The sequence below is a fragment of the Aquarana catesbeiana genome, linkage group LG02 (assembly GCF_042186555.1).
Source record: "Aquarana catesbeiana isolate 2022-GZ linkage group LG02, ASM4218655v1, whole genome shotgun sequence".
Taxonomy (NCBI): Eukaryota; Metazoa; Chordata; class Amphibia; order Anura; family Ranidae; genus Aquarana; species Aquarana catesbeiana.
Genome location: NC_133325.1, coordinates 449,959,384 through 449,974,950, shown reverse-complemented (window position 1 = coordinate 449,974,950; position 15,567 = coordinate 449,959,384).

The window sequence follows — 15,567 nt, the reverse complement described above, 5'->3', positions numbered from 1 at the left end:
TGTCTTGTCCCATTGGTGATGTTGAATGGTTTAGATAAGAACCCAGAGGAATAAACCTGTGCCGACGTTCATAAATAAAGAGCCAGAATGGCTTGCAGTATGGGACCCTTGAATCCAAACTTGGTAAGAGTCATTTTCATATAAGTCCAATGGACTCTGTTGAACGCCTTCTCTGCGTCAATCGACAATAGCAGAGAAGGCGTTCGAGTTCTTTCAGCAAAATTTATCACATTCACAATTCTTCTGGTTGCATTAGAGGTTTGTCTCCCCCTCACAAAACCCATCTGGTCGCGCTTTATAATGTTTGGGATTATGTCTGTTAATCTTTTGGCTAACAGTTTGGCGTATATTTTGATATCGGAGTTTAGGAGAGAAATAGGTCTGAAGTTTGCTGGTGTGGTGGGTTCTTTGCCTGGTTTTGGTAATGTCACTATGTAAGCTTTCAACATATCTTGAGGAAGAGTTGCGGTCTCAGCAGCTTTGTTGTACATGGTTGACATATGTGGTGATATAGTATTGGCAAATGTTTTGAAGTATTCATTGGAAAATCCATCTGGCCCTGGAGATTTTCCATTGGGAAGAGTGTGTATTATTTGTTCTATTTCCCGTATTGTGATTGGTGCGTTCAGAGTTTCTAACTGGTGTGTGGAAAGAGTTGGGAGATTAATATTCTTTAGGAATGCTTCAATCCGTTCCACTGTTGGTTGGTGCGTGTTGGTATCTGTGTGCAAGTTGTATAGTGAGCCATAGTAATCCGCAAATTGGCCAGCTATAGCTTGAGGGTTTATAATTTTGTGTGGTAGTGTAGGATGCTGTAGGAAAGCTATTCTCGTTTTGGTGCGAGCTGCCTTTAATCTGTTTGCTAGATATTTGCCTACTCTATTAGCATTTGCGTAATAGTTTAGTTGAAGGCGGCGGAGATGCATGTCATATTGTTGGGAGAGGATATTTCTAAGTTTTTCTCTGAGAGAGTTTAATTTCTCAGTTAATGGTAATGTAGGGTATTTTTTGTGTTGAGTAGTAGCATCATGTATTTCTAAAAGGATAGTGTTAAGCTGCTGAGTCCGTCTCCTCTTTTCTCTGGCTCCTGTTTGAATTAATACGCCTCTCATGAAAGCAGTGTGTGAGTTCCATAAGATGTATGGGTCAGTGACTGATCCAACATTGTCTAAGAAAAAGTGTTTTAAGTGCTGAGATAGTAGTGTCTGGAATTGTGGGTCTTGGAGAATGCGTGTATTGCAGCGCCAGATGGGGGGTGAGGAGGAAATTCCCCTCTCCGCAATAGATACAGAAATAGCGGAGTGGTCTGACCACGTAATATCATGGATTGTCGTTGTTTCAATATTTTGTAGAAGCCATTTATCCGTTAAGAATAAGTCTATGCGGGAGTATGAGCAGTGTCTGCTTGAAAAAAAGGTGTGGTCCCTTTCATTGCCGTGTAGACATCTCCATGTGTCGAATATCTCCTCTTTGTGTAGTAATGATTGGAGGGACAAAGTTCCTTTACCTGACGATGTATCTAGAAGTGGGTCCGGTGGTGCATTAAAGTCTCCGCAAATCAGAAGGTTGCCATATTTCAAGGCTTTTGCTTTGTAGAGCACTTTTTTAATGAATCTTATTTGTTGCGAGTTTGGAGCGTATAACGTTACGATGGTGTAGGGATTGGAGTTAATGTTCCCTGTGGCAATGATGTACCTGCCCTCTTCATCAGTAATGATTTCTTTGGGTTCAAAGGATATGGAATTTTTGAAGGCTAAAAGGACACCCCCTGTTTTGCGATGCGGCGTACAGGCCACGTAGATGTGTGGGTAATCCTTGTGAGTGCAGTGGGGAGTATTGTCTAGTTGAAAGTGCGTTTCTTGGACGCTCAAGATGTCCGCCTTTTGCTTGTGAGCTTCCTTCCATAAGGAAAAGCGTTTAGCCGGGTGATTTAAACCCTTGGCATTAATTGAAATGCAGGTTATCATCATTTTAATAGATGTGTGTTAGATCGTGAGGCTGAGTGGTGGGGGTACTCACTGCGACCATAGATAACATCCAGTGTAGCATGGTTGTTGATGGGGACGACAGGCTGTAGCGAATCCTCTGCTGGTTCGGAGGTGTAATTAATTCTGTGAAGCTGCGTATATCACTTAGAGAAGGAGATAAAAAAAAACTGAAAACCAAACAGAAAGTTAACATAAGTAACATAAGAAATGGATCTCACAATTGATCCTCATGCAGACGTAGCTGCTATTGGTGTTGTAGGGGTGAGGGAGAGATTCTAAGACAGAAACTCAGCCCTGGAGATAAACCAGTGATTACTTGGGTTTCAATTATGAGCTTCCACCTGCCAGTTTCTTGCTGGATCTCTTGTAAGACACTACCTGCCAATCATTTTGAATGAATGAGGGCCCTGCCGGGTAAGCTTGATGTATAGGCTGATCTGCAATGATGTTCCATCTCTTTAGGGCAGTAAGCCCTTCTTCCAGGGTGGATACTGAGATAGTGACCCCATTATGGGTGATAGAAAGCGTAGCAGCGTACTTCCATTTGTGGAGGATTTTGTGGTTCCTCAAGGCTTTCGTGACCGTTAACAGGTTACGGCGATGTTGTAATGTGTGCCTGGAAAGATCCGGGAGCAGTCTGATGTTCACATACTGCTGAGGGATATTCTCTTGTTTGCGTGAGGCCTGGAGTACCCGGTCTTTTATGTGGTAAAAGTGCATCCTTAACAGGACATCTCTGGGGATGTCAGCAGGGAGAAAGGACGGTTTAGGGACTCTATGTTTTCTGTCCACGAGAAGGTCATGTGCTGAAGCATCTGGCACCAGTGTGGAGAATAGGGTCTGGGCAAATTGTAGGAGCTGGTTCGCAGGAATATCTTCTGGAATTCCTCTCAGTTTGAGGTTGTTCCTCCTGGACCTGTCCTCTAGGTCGGCCATTTTATCCTTTAACCATGTAATGTCTCCCCCTGAGCTGCATGGGCCTCCACCATCACATTGTATGCTGAGGTGTATTCCTCCATTTTATTTTCCACCTGATGTACTCTGTGGCCTATGGCTTGTACCTCCCTCTGGCACTCTGTTATCCCCCTGACCATGTCTGCTTGCAATGAGGAGCGTAATGACAGGAGCATGTCCTTTAATAAGGTATCTGAGACAGGCCTGTCTTCTGTGGGAAATTCCCTGATAGGATCTCCGTCAGCGCTGCTCTGGTGTGTGGGATCGCTGTGAGGCCCGCTTACCTCCATACCTTCCTTGTCTGATGGGAGAGTCTCTCCGTGGCTTCGATTTGGCTGGGCTTCTCGTGGAAGGGCTGGATGGGCCTGAGGAGGACACACTGGGTGGATTTGAGGAGCGAATGGAGGCGGATGTTGGTCCGTTTCTACCGCCGTTCGTTTCGGGCCTGAGCTCCGTCCTGTTGTCTGCCGCACCACCGCCATTTTGTTGAGAACCGCGAGCAGCGTAATAGCTCGTCATTTTTTGTGGTTTTTGTGGGTTTTTGCGGCGTCTAGGCATCCCCGGCGTGTGCAGCGGAACCCCACCTGTCAGATGGTAGGTTTGTGGGTCGTAAGGTGTGCTGGTGGGCTCTGATGGCTGAGGATTATCTCCTGAGGCGAGCGGAGCTCCTGGATTACGCGTCCATCTTAGAGCCCATTCGACCACCCCACATCATATTTCTTGAGGTAAAGATTTTTTTCTTTTCTTCTAAGCAAAGAAAATTTTAGGACAATTCTAAGATAGAAAAAAAATAAATAGAAAATAATGCACAATTATTCCAAGGTTACCCACATATTGTGTTAGAAATTCTGCACACTTTAGCCAACAGCTATTACTTTTTGTTGCAAACTAAAATAAATTATTATAAAATAACTATATGCTTAAAAGATGACTAAAAATTATCTTTCTCTGCCACGTGCCACGTCTCAGATAAAACTGACAAATGTATTGTGTAAAGGCTAGAGAATATAAAAGCAATATGATTGGGTCCCAGGGCAAAGAGAGGTAAAAAAATAATTTTTCAAAGACAGCATTCATAAATATTCATAAATTCATTCATAAATATTTTGTATGACCAAAAAACACTACAGCGGTGACACTGTGCCAATCCTATAGTGATAAAATGTCAAATACTACGTTAAAAAAGAGGTATTGAAAGATACTTATTCCCAGAGATATAGGAATAAAAATGTCAATTGGTAGAAAATGGCTGACCCCTGAGATTGATATCCCCCTCAATTAATATTTTCGTTATGGTTTTCCCACTTCTTGGACCCTTTCTCTATCATTTTTTTCCTTAATCTTTCCCTTAACCATATATTATTTTTATACCAGTTCTTATTAAATAAGTGCAATTTATAAGTGAAAAAAGAAGTATTGAAAAATACTTATTCCCAGAGGTATAGGAATAAAAATGTCAATTGGTAGAAAATGGCTGACACTGTGGTGCTGGCAAGGCTGCTTTCATTTGTGGGCTGGAAGTCCACAATCTGTAAAATAGGAAGGGAAGAAAGTACCAAATTGGTATGGTGTAGCACAATTTATTAAGTAAAATACCATATAAAACAAATATAACTCACAAGCAGATGAGGGGGAGAGAAAGGATGACAATCTGCAGTGGATGACAGTTCGCGTTTCAGAAGCTTAACCATGCCTCCTTCATTGACTGATAAAGGAGGCATGGTTAAGCTTCCAAAACACGTCCCGATAAGCTCACACAGTGGTTGGACTGACAGCCCTCTCACTACTTCAGCTGGACACATCGTCTTTGGGCAGTCATCCGATTTCTGGATATACCATCACTGCACTAAATTGGGATAAAATCTTAGGAACAAAGAACACGGAGGAAAGCTGGGTTTACTTTAAGAGCATATCAAATAAGGGCATTAGCCAGTGCATCCCATTTTGGGTAATAAATAAAAAAAAAATGAGCAAAAGTCCTGGATGGCTCAACGCCAATGTAAAAATGCATATAAAAGCAAAAGAGAAGGCCTTCAAAAAATACAAGGTTGAGGGATCATCATCAGCATTCAAACTTTATAAAGAATGAAACAAGAAATGTAAGGGTGCCATCAGGGTGGCTAAGATAGAACACGAAAGACACATAATAGAGGAGAGCAAAAAAAAATCCCAAGAAATTCTTTAAGAATGTAAACAGTAAAAAAGGGAGGACAGACCATATTGGCCCCATAAAGAATGAGCAAGGACATCTGGTTACAAAGCATGGAGAGATGGTGAAGGTATTGAATTTATTCTTCTCCTCAGTCTTCAAGAGGGAATCAGGGGGTTTCAGTAACCAAAACTGCAGTGTTTAGCCTTGTGACACATCACAGGAAGCACCATCATGGCTAACAGAGGACAGAATTAGAATTAGACTTGGGAAACTGAACATTAATAAATCACCAGGACCAGATGGCTTGCACCTGAGGGTACTTAGGGAACTCAGTCAAGTAATTGCCAGACCATTGTTCCTAATTTTTACTGACAGTCTACTGACTGGAATCGTACCAGCGGATTGGAGAAAAGCCAATGTAGCACCAATATTTAAAAAGGGCCCAAAATACATCCCTGGGAATTACAGACCAGTTAGCCTAGCATCAATAGTATGCAAGCTCTTGGAGGAAATGATAAGGGACTATATTCAAGATTTTAGTAATAAAGATGGTATCATTAGCAGTAATCAGCATGGATTCATAAAGAATCGTTCTTGCCAAACCAATCTATTAACCTTCTATGAGGAGGTAAGTTGCCATCTAGATAAAGGAAGGCCCGTAGAAGTGGTGTCTCTGGATTTTGGAAAAGTATTTTTCCCATCAACGTTTACTGTACAAAATAAGGTCCGTTGGCATGGACCATAGGGTGAGTACATGAATTGAAAACTGGCTACAAGGGCGAGTTCAGAGGGTAGTGATAAATGGGGAATACTCAGAATGGTCAGGGGTGGGTGGTGGGGTCCCACAGGGTTCTATGCTGGGACCAATCCTATTTAATTTGTTCATAAACGACATGGAGGATGGGGTAAACAGTTCAATCTCTGTAATTGCGGATGATACTAAGCTAAGCAGGGCAATAACTTCTCTGCAGGATGTGGAAACCTTGCAAGAAGATCTGTACATATTATTGGGGTGGGCAACTACATGGCAAATGAGGTTTAATGTAAAAAAATGTAAAATAATGCATTTGGGTGGCAAAAATATGAATGCAATCTATACACTAGGAGAACCTCTGGGGGAATCTAGGGTGGAAAAGGACCTGGGGGTCCTAGTAGATGATAGGCTCAGCAATGGCATGCAATGCCAAGCTGCTGCTAACAAAGCAAACAGAATATTAACATGTATTAAAAAAGGGATTAACTTCATGGATAAAGCGATAATTCTCCCACTCTACAAGACTCTGGTCTGGCCGCACCTAGAGTATGCTGTCCAGTTCTGGGCACCAGTCCTCAGGAAGGATGTACTGGAAATGGAGCGAGTACAAAGAAGGGCAACAAAGCTAATAAAGGGTCTGGAGGACATTAGTTATGAAGAAAGGTTGCGAGCACTGAACTTATTCTCTCTGGAGAAGAGACGCTTGAGAGAGGATATGATTTCAATTTACAAATACCATAATGGTGACCCCACAATAGGGATAAAACTTTTTCACGGAAGGGAGTTTAACAAGACGTGGCCACTCATTGAAATTAGAAGAAAAGAGGTTTAACCTTAAATTACATAGAGGGTTCTTTACTGTAAGATGTAGAATGTGGAATTCCCTTCCGCTGCTGGTGGTCTCAGCAGGGAGCATCGATAGTTTCAAAAAAATATTAGATAAGCACCTGAATGACCTCAACATACAGGGATATACAATGTAATTATAGGTTGGACTTGATGGACTTGTGTCTTTTTTCAACCTCATCTACTATGTAACTGACACACAGGGCAGCCTGATGCCAGTATCCCTGCATGGACTCTCATCTTGCTCCACACCACAGCTGGCTTTCTTCTTCACCAAGGACTGCCACACAGCTCCCAGCTCATTACAATCCACTGTGGACTGTCATCCTCTCTCTCCCCCTCACCCATTTGTGAGTTTTATTTGTTTTATATGGTATTTAACTTAATATATTGTGCTACACTATGCCGGTTTGGTGCTTTTTTCCCTTCCCTTCATAAATATTGTGTAGACAATTGATTAGAAGAAGAGATGAGGCATATTTTATTGTGAAAAGACATTTTAATTTATTATGCCACTATCAAGAGCCACACATAATTTACAGATATGCTGCACACCATGTAAGCATTTTATTACTGGGAGATAGGGAGACTAGGCAAGTTTTATCATTAAATTACAATGCACCATTTCAGAGCCGAGCCATAAAAAATGAATTTCAGCTATAAATATTACATGAAACAGTACTTTTATAGACCCAGATGATAAAAATTGTACACATTTTCTGAACAGAATCTCACTTTTTTTTATTAGCATTTAACTGTAGAAGCAGGGATAAGTCATATTTCAGCAAAAAATATTTAATTATGATTAGATTTTTTATTTTACGTATAACGTAAAAATTATACAGATTTGCTCCATAGAATCTAACTTTTTTCATAGGAGGCAATTTAAGATGGGATATTGTATTATCCTTGTGATAAAGGAGAATATTTTGCACAAATTATCATTACAGAACTTAAGAATGTTTTATATGAGACAATGTTTTGTGGTAGAAAGTGAGATGTGGCAGTTTCTTCAATGCACTCAAGTCGGCCCAGATAAAGCAGAGAGAGACTTACCATATTTACCATTATCATTGAAAGTGAAAGTAAAAGAAAATCCAAAATTTTGGGTTGTCCCCAGAAAAGAAATAAAGGGGAAACCTTTCAATGGGGACACTAGTTCTGATGACCTGGGGGTCCCCCAAAAATTCTCTTAATTTGCAGGGATTTCCTCTCACTTCCTATTTGGCTATGGGACAGGAAGTGAATGGAACTCTCTGAAATGGGACACAGGTGGCAATTAAAAAAAAAAGTAACAGCTGCAAAAAAAAAAAGTGCCATGTTGAAATGTCAATTGCAACATGCTATGTTACAACTATGGAATTGGTATGAAATGGTGACAGGCCAACAAAAGTGATAGAAAATGGTTATGGTTTCACCTCATAAAGAGGTGTTAATGGGGTAGGGTGTGGTATTTATTTCAGGCCTGCAGCATTTACAGGAGTTTTGGCTGTACAGTAAAACTATTTTTCTGGGGAGTCAGAATTCGACACAAATTTTGATCTGTGGCATGTGCAGCAGAAGCTTGGTAGTTGTCACTGATCCAGGACTGGTTCATTTGCACAAAGGTCAAACAATCAACTGTGTCTGGGGTTAGACAGACTCTTTTTTCTGTAACAAAGCTCCCCACAATGCCAAATGTACATTAATTAAGTAGCTCGATAGTAGTAGAGGGGGTTATTCATTCTGAAGGTGTCAACATCTGCCTTTTACCCCATGTAATCTGCGACCATATGACCATATGCTGACAGAATAAATCCCTGGATGCTGACTTGTGAAAAATGTCCTGAAAGCCTTGTTTAGGCAGCCACCACAAACACAGCTCCTCCTTTCACTCACAGAAGGCCCTGCGTTACCTTACATTCAAGTAAATGCGGCACTACTCTTTAAACCTTAATGTGTATGTGTGTTACTAATACAAAATCAATTCATAATAAAATTGCTCAATATCTGTAACAACCTATACCATTCATATATCAAAGTCCATAAAGTGCTCTGTGCTTATCAATAAACCAATTACAACACTAACATCTCAAAGTAAAGTCCGTAAATGCAAAAAGTCCTCTGTGCTTCTCAATATATCAATTACAACACTAGTATCTCAATAGTGTTACATGCTAAAGTACATAAATATAAAAAGAAAGTGATGTGTTAAAAATGCTCAGTGATCCAAACTTCATAATATTCAGTGATCTGTGTGAAAACAATCCATGCTCCCCATTAGGGATGAGCTTCGTGTTCGATCGTTCGTCGAATTGCGAACGATATGGGCCGTTCGCGCCAAATTCGTGTGGCGCGTCACGGCCCATAATTCACTGCGGCATCGCAGTGCATTGCTGGCTGATGATTGGCTAAGCATGCACTATGACCCGCATGCTTGGCCAATCACAGCGCCGCCTGAACAGAGAGCCGTAATTGGCCAAAGCCAAGGAGGCTTTGGCCAATTATGGCTCAGGGGATTTAGTACACGCCCCACACTATATAAGGCCGCCTGCACGGCGGCCCTGTGTAGTGTGTGTTCCGGCGTTCATTGAGAGAGAGAGACAGACAGTGACATTTGATTTGAGTTAGATAGATTAGGCAGAACAGTCAGTCAGTTAGCTGCACTTACAGTGTATTGTGTATATATATGCATCCCAGGTGTTGCATATATACATATACACTGTATTCAGTTTAGCTAGATCCGTTCTTGTTATCTTCCTACTGACAGACAGGCTTGTCTTGTTACAGTATTTACAGCTACCTGAAGAAAATTACTGGTGTTCCTTTGATCCTATTAGTACCACAGTCAGGCAGCTAGACTATTTACAGTTAGTGCAGTGCGTCCTGCTCACAGTGTTCAGCTAAACCTACAAGTTAGTGTGGTGCGTCCACCTCACAGTGTTCAGCTAGATCCGTTCCTGTTATCTTCTTACTGACAGGCAGGCTTGTCTTGTTACAGTATATACAGCTACCTGAAGAAAATTACTGGTGTTCTTTTGATCCTATTAGTACCACAGTCAGGCAGCTAGACTATTTACAGTTAGTGCAGTGCGTCCTGCTCACAGAGTTCAGCTAAACCTACAAGTTAGTGGGGTGCGTCCTGCTCACAGTGTTCAGCTAAACCTACAAGTTAGTGTGGTGCGTCCACCTCACAGTGTTCAGCTAAACCTACAAGTTAGTGCAGTGCGTCCTGCTCACAGTGTTCAGCTAGATCCTTTACTGTCATCTTCCTACTCACAGGCAGGCTTGTCTTGTTACAGTATATACAACTACCTGAAGAAAATTACTGGTGTTCTTTTGATCCTATTAGTACCACAGTCAGGCAGCTAGACTATTTACGGTTAGTGCAGTGCGTCCTGCTCACAGTGTTCAGCTAAACCTACAAAAGTTAGTGGGGTGCGTCCTGCTCAGTGTTCAGCTAAACCTTCAAGTTAGTGCGGTGCGTCCACCTCACAGTGTTCAGCTAAACCTACAAGTTAGTGCAGTGCGTCCTGCTCACAGTGTTCAGCTAGATCCGTTCCTGTTATCTTCTTACTGACAGGCAGGCTTGTCTTGTTACAGTATATACAGCTACCTGAAGAAAATTAATGGTGTTCTTTTGATCCTATTAGTACCACAGTCAGGCAGCTAGACTATTTACAGTTAGTGCAGTGCGTCCTGCTCACAGTGTTCAGCTAAACCTACAAGTTAGTGGGGTGCGTCCTGCTCACAGTGTTCAGCTAAACCTACAAGTTAGTGGGGTACATCCTGCTTACAGTGTTCAGCTAAACCTACAAGTTAGTGTGGTGCGTCCACCTCACAGTGTTCAGCTAAACCTACAAGTTAGTGTGGTGCGTCCACCTCACAGTGTTCAGCTAAACCTACAAGTTAGTGGGGTGCGTCCTGCTCACAGTGTTCAGCTAAACCTACAAGTTAGTGGGGTGCGTCCACCTCACAGTGTTCAGCTAAAGCTACCTGTAGAAGGTTGGTGGTGTTCTCATACTACAGGCAGGCAGTTGATTTTGCTAGCTGCAGTATCAGTACATATATATATATATATATATATATATATATATATATATATATATATATATCCCAGCTTAGTGCAGCTACAGGCCATTAGTATGTCTGGAAGGCCAAGAAGGAGAGGCAGACAGTCACAAGCCAATAAGAGAGGGCAAGCAGGCTCTGTGTCTAGTGCTGGTCATGGAGACGGTGCATCCTCATCAGCATGTGGCCGTGGGACACGCTTGGGCTTTTTTTCAGCAGCTGGCCGTGTTGAGCCACAACATGCGGAAGATTTGGTCGAGTGGATGACCAAGCCGTCCTCATCCTCCTCATCCTCTCTCACCCATGCCCAGGGTACTTTGTCTGGCAAAGCAGCGGCCTCTTCCCTCGGCTCAATGTCATCAGTGACTCCTTCCCTAGCCCCACCATGTCCTCCTGAGGAGTCCCTCGAACTGTTTGACCACAGTGTTGGGCACATGCTCCAGGAGGATGCCCAGCGTTTGGAAGGCTCTGATGATGATACTGAGCTCGATGAAGGCAGTAACATGAGCGCAGACAGAGGGGGTGCCCAAGAAGGACAGCAATCTGGCAGTCATGCTCCCCCTGCTGCAGCATACTGCCAGGTTTGCTCCAGTGATGAGGAGGGAGGGGATGATGAGGTCACTGACTCAACGTGGGTGCCTGATAGGAGAGAGGAGGAGGAGGAGGAGGCGGCACATCACCAACGAGGCAAGATGCCCTCCAGGGGCCAGCCTAAGGGCAGCACACTGACTGCATCACACCCCAAAGCTCCACATGTGCAGGGCACTGCAGTCTCTGCGCGTTATTCAAAAAGTTCTTTGGTGTGGGCCTTTTTTGAGACGAGTGCATCAGATCGCACCGCTGCTATTTGCAACATATGTCTCAAGCGTATCTCGCGTGGCCAAAACATCTCCCGCTTGGGTACCACATGCGTGACCAGACATATGTTGACCTGCCATGCAGTTCGTTGGCAAGGGTATCTAAAAGACCCACACCAAAGAACAAAGAGGACCTCTCCTTGCTCCTCATCAGCTGAGATCTCCAACCCCACTATACCTTCAGTCCTCTCTGAGACCTGCACTGAGAGGAATGAAGGTGTAGAATTAGGTGTGTCACAGCCAAGTACTTGTGGGCAATCTGATTTTGGTACACCGACGTCAGATTGTACCAGGCAAATTTCCCTGCCCCAGCTGCTGCACCACCGAAAGAAGTTTGCTCCCAGCCATCCACATGCCCAGCGGTTGAATGCTAGCTTGGCAAAATTGCTAGCACTTCAACTGCTGCCTTTTCAGTTGGTAGACTCTGCCCCCTTCCGTGAGTTTGTGGTATGTGCGGTTCCTCAGTGGCAGGTACCTAAACGCCACTTTTTCTCACGGAAGGCGATTCCGGCTCTCTACCGGCATGTGGAAGGCAATGTCCATGCCTCGCTGGACAGGGCAGTCAGCGGTAAGGTGCATATTACCGCTGACTCATGGTCCAGCAGGCATGGACAGGGACGTTACTTAAGTTTCACGGCACATTGGGTGACTCTGCTGGCAGCTGGGAAGGATGCAGGACAAGGTGCAGTAGTGTTGGAGGTTGTTCCGCCACCACGCCTCCAAAATGCTAATGATTGTGACACACCTCTCTCCTCCACCCCCTCCTCTTCTTCTTCCTCCATGGCCTCTTCCTGTGCTTTGTCCTCGGAACCAGCGGTGCTCAGTAGCCATTCAAGGGGCTACGCAAGTACGCAGGCCAAAAGATGCCATGCGGTGCTTGAGCTGGTGTGCTTGGGGGACAGGAGCCACACTGGGGCAGAGGTTCTGTCAGCTCTGCAGGGGCAGGTTCAGAGGTGGTTGACGCCACGCCAACTTAAGGCAGGAATGGTGGTTTGCGACAATGGCACCAACCTCCTCTCTGCCCTCCGACAGGGACAAATGACCCATGTGCCCTGTTTGGCTCACATCCTTAACTTGGTGGTGCAGCGGTTCTTGGGCAGGTACCCGGGCTTACAGGATGTCCTGAGGCAGGCCAGGAAAGTCTGTGTGCATTTCTGCCGGTCATATAATGCCAGTGCTCGGCTGACGGACCTCCAAAAGGAGTTTAACCTGCCCAAGAACCGCCTAATCTGTGACATGCCCACCAGGTGGAACTCAACGTTGGCCATGCTGCAGCGGCTGCACACGCAGCAGAGGGCCATCAATGAGTACCTGTGCGACTATGGCACCAGGACAGGGTCAGGGGAGCTTGTTTTTTTTTTCCCCACGCCAGTGGGCCATGATCAGGGATGCATGCACTGTCCTGTCACCATTTGAGGAGGCCACGAGGATGGTGAGCAGTGACAGTGCATGCATCAGTGACACTGTCCCCCTTGTCCACCTGTTGGAGCACACGCTGCGTGGAATAATGGACAGGGCACTTGAGGCAGAACAGAGGCAGGAAGAGGAGGACTTCCTTAGCTCTCAAGGCCCCCTTTATCCAGACAGTGTTTCTGCATGCCCGCCGATCACACAGGAAGAGGACGAGGAGGAGGAGGAGGAGGAGGAAGATTGTGTCAGTATGGAGGTGGAGCCTGGCACTCAGCATCAGCAGCAGTCTTTAAGGGATCAGTCCCAAGAAACACATGGACTTGTACGTGGCTGGGAGGAGGTGGCTGCGGACCATGTCGTCCTTAGTGACCCAGAGGACTCCGGACCGAATGCCTCAGCAAACCTACGCTGCATGGCCTCCCTGATCCTGCAAAGCCTGCGTAAGGATCCTCGTATTCGTGGTATCAAGGAGAAGGACCAATACTGGCTGGCAACCCTCCTTGATCCACGTTACAAGGGTAAGGTTGCGGACCTTATCTTGCCATCGCAGAGGGAGCAGAGGATGAAACATCTTCGGGAGGCCTTGCAGAAAGGTCTGTGCAACGCGTTCCCAGAGACTGGGAGGTTACAAACTCCTGTTTCTGGACAACGTGTTGCTGAGGCTTCGGTCAGTCAAAGAAGGAGCGGTGGAGAAGGTGGCCGTCTGACCGATGCGTTCAGACAATTTTTTGGTCCGCAGCCCCAAGGTATGATCGGTTCCAGCAACCATCGCCAGCGTCTGTTTTACATGGTGCAGGAATACCTAGGGGCAAGATCAGACTTGGACACCTTTCCCACCGAAAATCCTCTGGGTTACTGGGTCTTGAGGATGGATCACTGGCCAGAGCTTGCACAGTATGCAATTGAGCTACTGGCCTGTCCTGCATCCAGCGTTCTTTCGGAAAGGAACATGCCCCTGTTCAACAGGGGCATGTAATTACAATTCTTGATCTAATATTTCACAGCAGGGCCCATTTCTGCACCCACCAAGAGCGAGTGAGGACTTACAGTGTTGTGGCACCAGCACCACCACCACCACCACCAAAGGCCCGGTTTTTCTGCCCCTGTTTAACAGGGGCATGTAATTACAATTCTTGATCTAATATTTCACAGCAGGGCCCTGTGAGGGCTTACGTTGTTGTGGCCACAACAACACCTAAGGGCCAAATTTATGCTGAGTATATAGGGCAGGCCCCTACTTTCAAACATCTAACTTACAAACGACTCCTACTTGCAAACGGAAGGAGACAACAGGAAGTGAGATGAAATCTACCCCTAGGAAGGGAAATTCTCTCCTGTAAGAGTTAATATGGGAAAACATTTCTCCTTTCCACTGATGCTTTCCAATCCTTGTTCCACAAAAAAACCCAAATTTTCAAAAAACATTTGTCATTGGGACAAAAAGTGAGGTGAAATCTTCTAAAGAGGAGGAAAGACAGCAAAACAAATGTCACAGGGGTGATAACCCTTCCCTATGTTTTCCAAAAAGCTTAAAAAAGATTTTTTGGCTGGAGCTAAACACATTAAAAATGTACCCGTTCAAAATGACAAACAGATTCTACTTAACAACAAACCTACAGTCCCTGTCTTGTTTGCACCGCCTGTATACTGCTGTTCAGAGTATATAGAGCCTTGTGGCCCCACACCTTTCCTTATTTTCATTTGGGTGCGGGGTTCCCCTTAATATCCATACAAGACCCAAAGGGCCTGGTAATGGACTGGGGGGTACCCATGCCGTTTGTCTCACTGATTTTCATCCATATTGCCAGGACCCGACATTACATTAAACCCGCAAGCAGTTTTAAATGAGATTTTTTCCTTTAAAAATGACATTTGGTGCAGGGACTGTTCTAAACACGGGAAACACGCACCACTTTACAGGCATACTATAGACACCCCCCAGGTACGATATTTAAAGGAATATTTCACTTTCATTAAAATCACTGCTCCCGAAAAAACAGACGTTTTTAAAAGTTTTTTTTGCATTGATACATGTCCCCTGGGGTAGGACCTGGGTCCCCAAATCCTTTTTAGGACAATACCATGCAAATTAGCCTTTAAAATGAGCACTTTTGATTTCGAACGTTCGACTCCCATAGACGTCAATGGGGTTCTAATGTTCGTGCGAATTTTCGGTCCGTTCGCAGGTTCTGGTGCGAACCAAACCGGGGAGTGTTCGGCTCATCCCTACTCCCCATGTTTACACACACCAGAACATGATGATACCAGCACTTTATATGCAAAACAAGCGGTCTTTCTTCTGCTGTCCCCTCTGTCCTCTTTTGGAATGAATGGATGGATCCTCCTTTTTATTACTCAATTATGTGTGTATGTATGTGGAGATAAAAACCAAGCAAACCTCCAGTGTAATACCGTTTATTTAAAAGCATAAAAAATGAATCGTTCTACAAATGCTCGCATAACACAAGCCGTGCTCGCATACAATGGTGTCTCTGGCAAGTAACAATCATCTGGGTTCCATAAACTGGAAGTGGTAAACAGAACTGATGCCAGCAA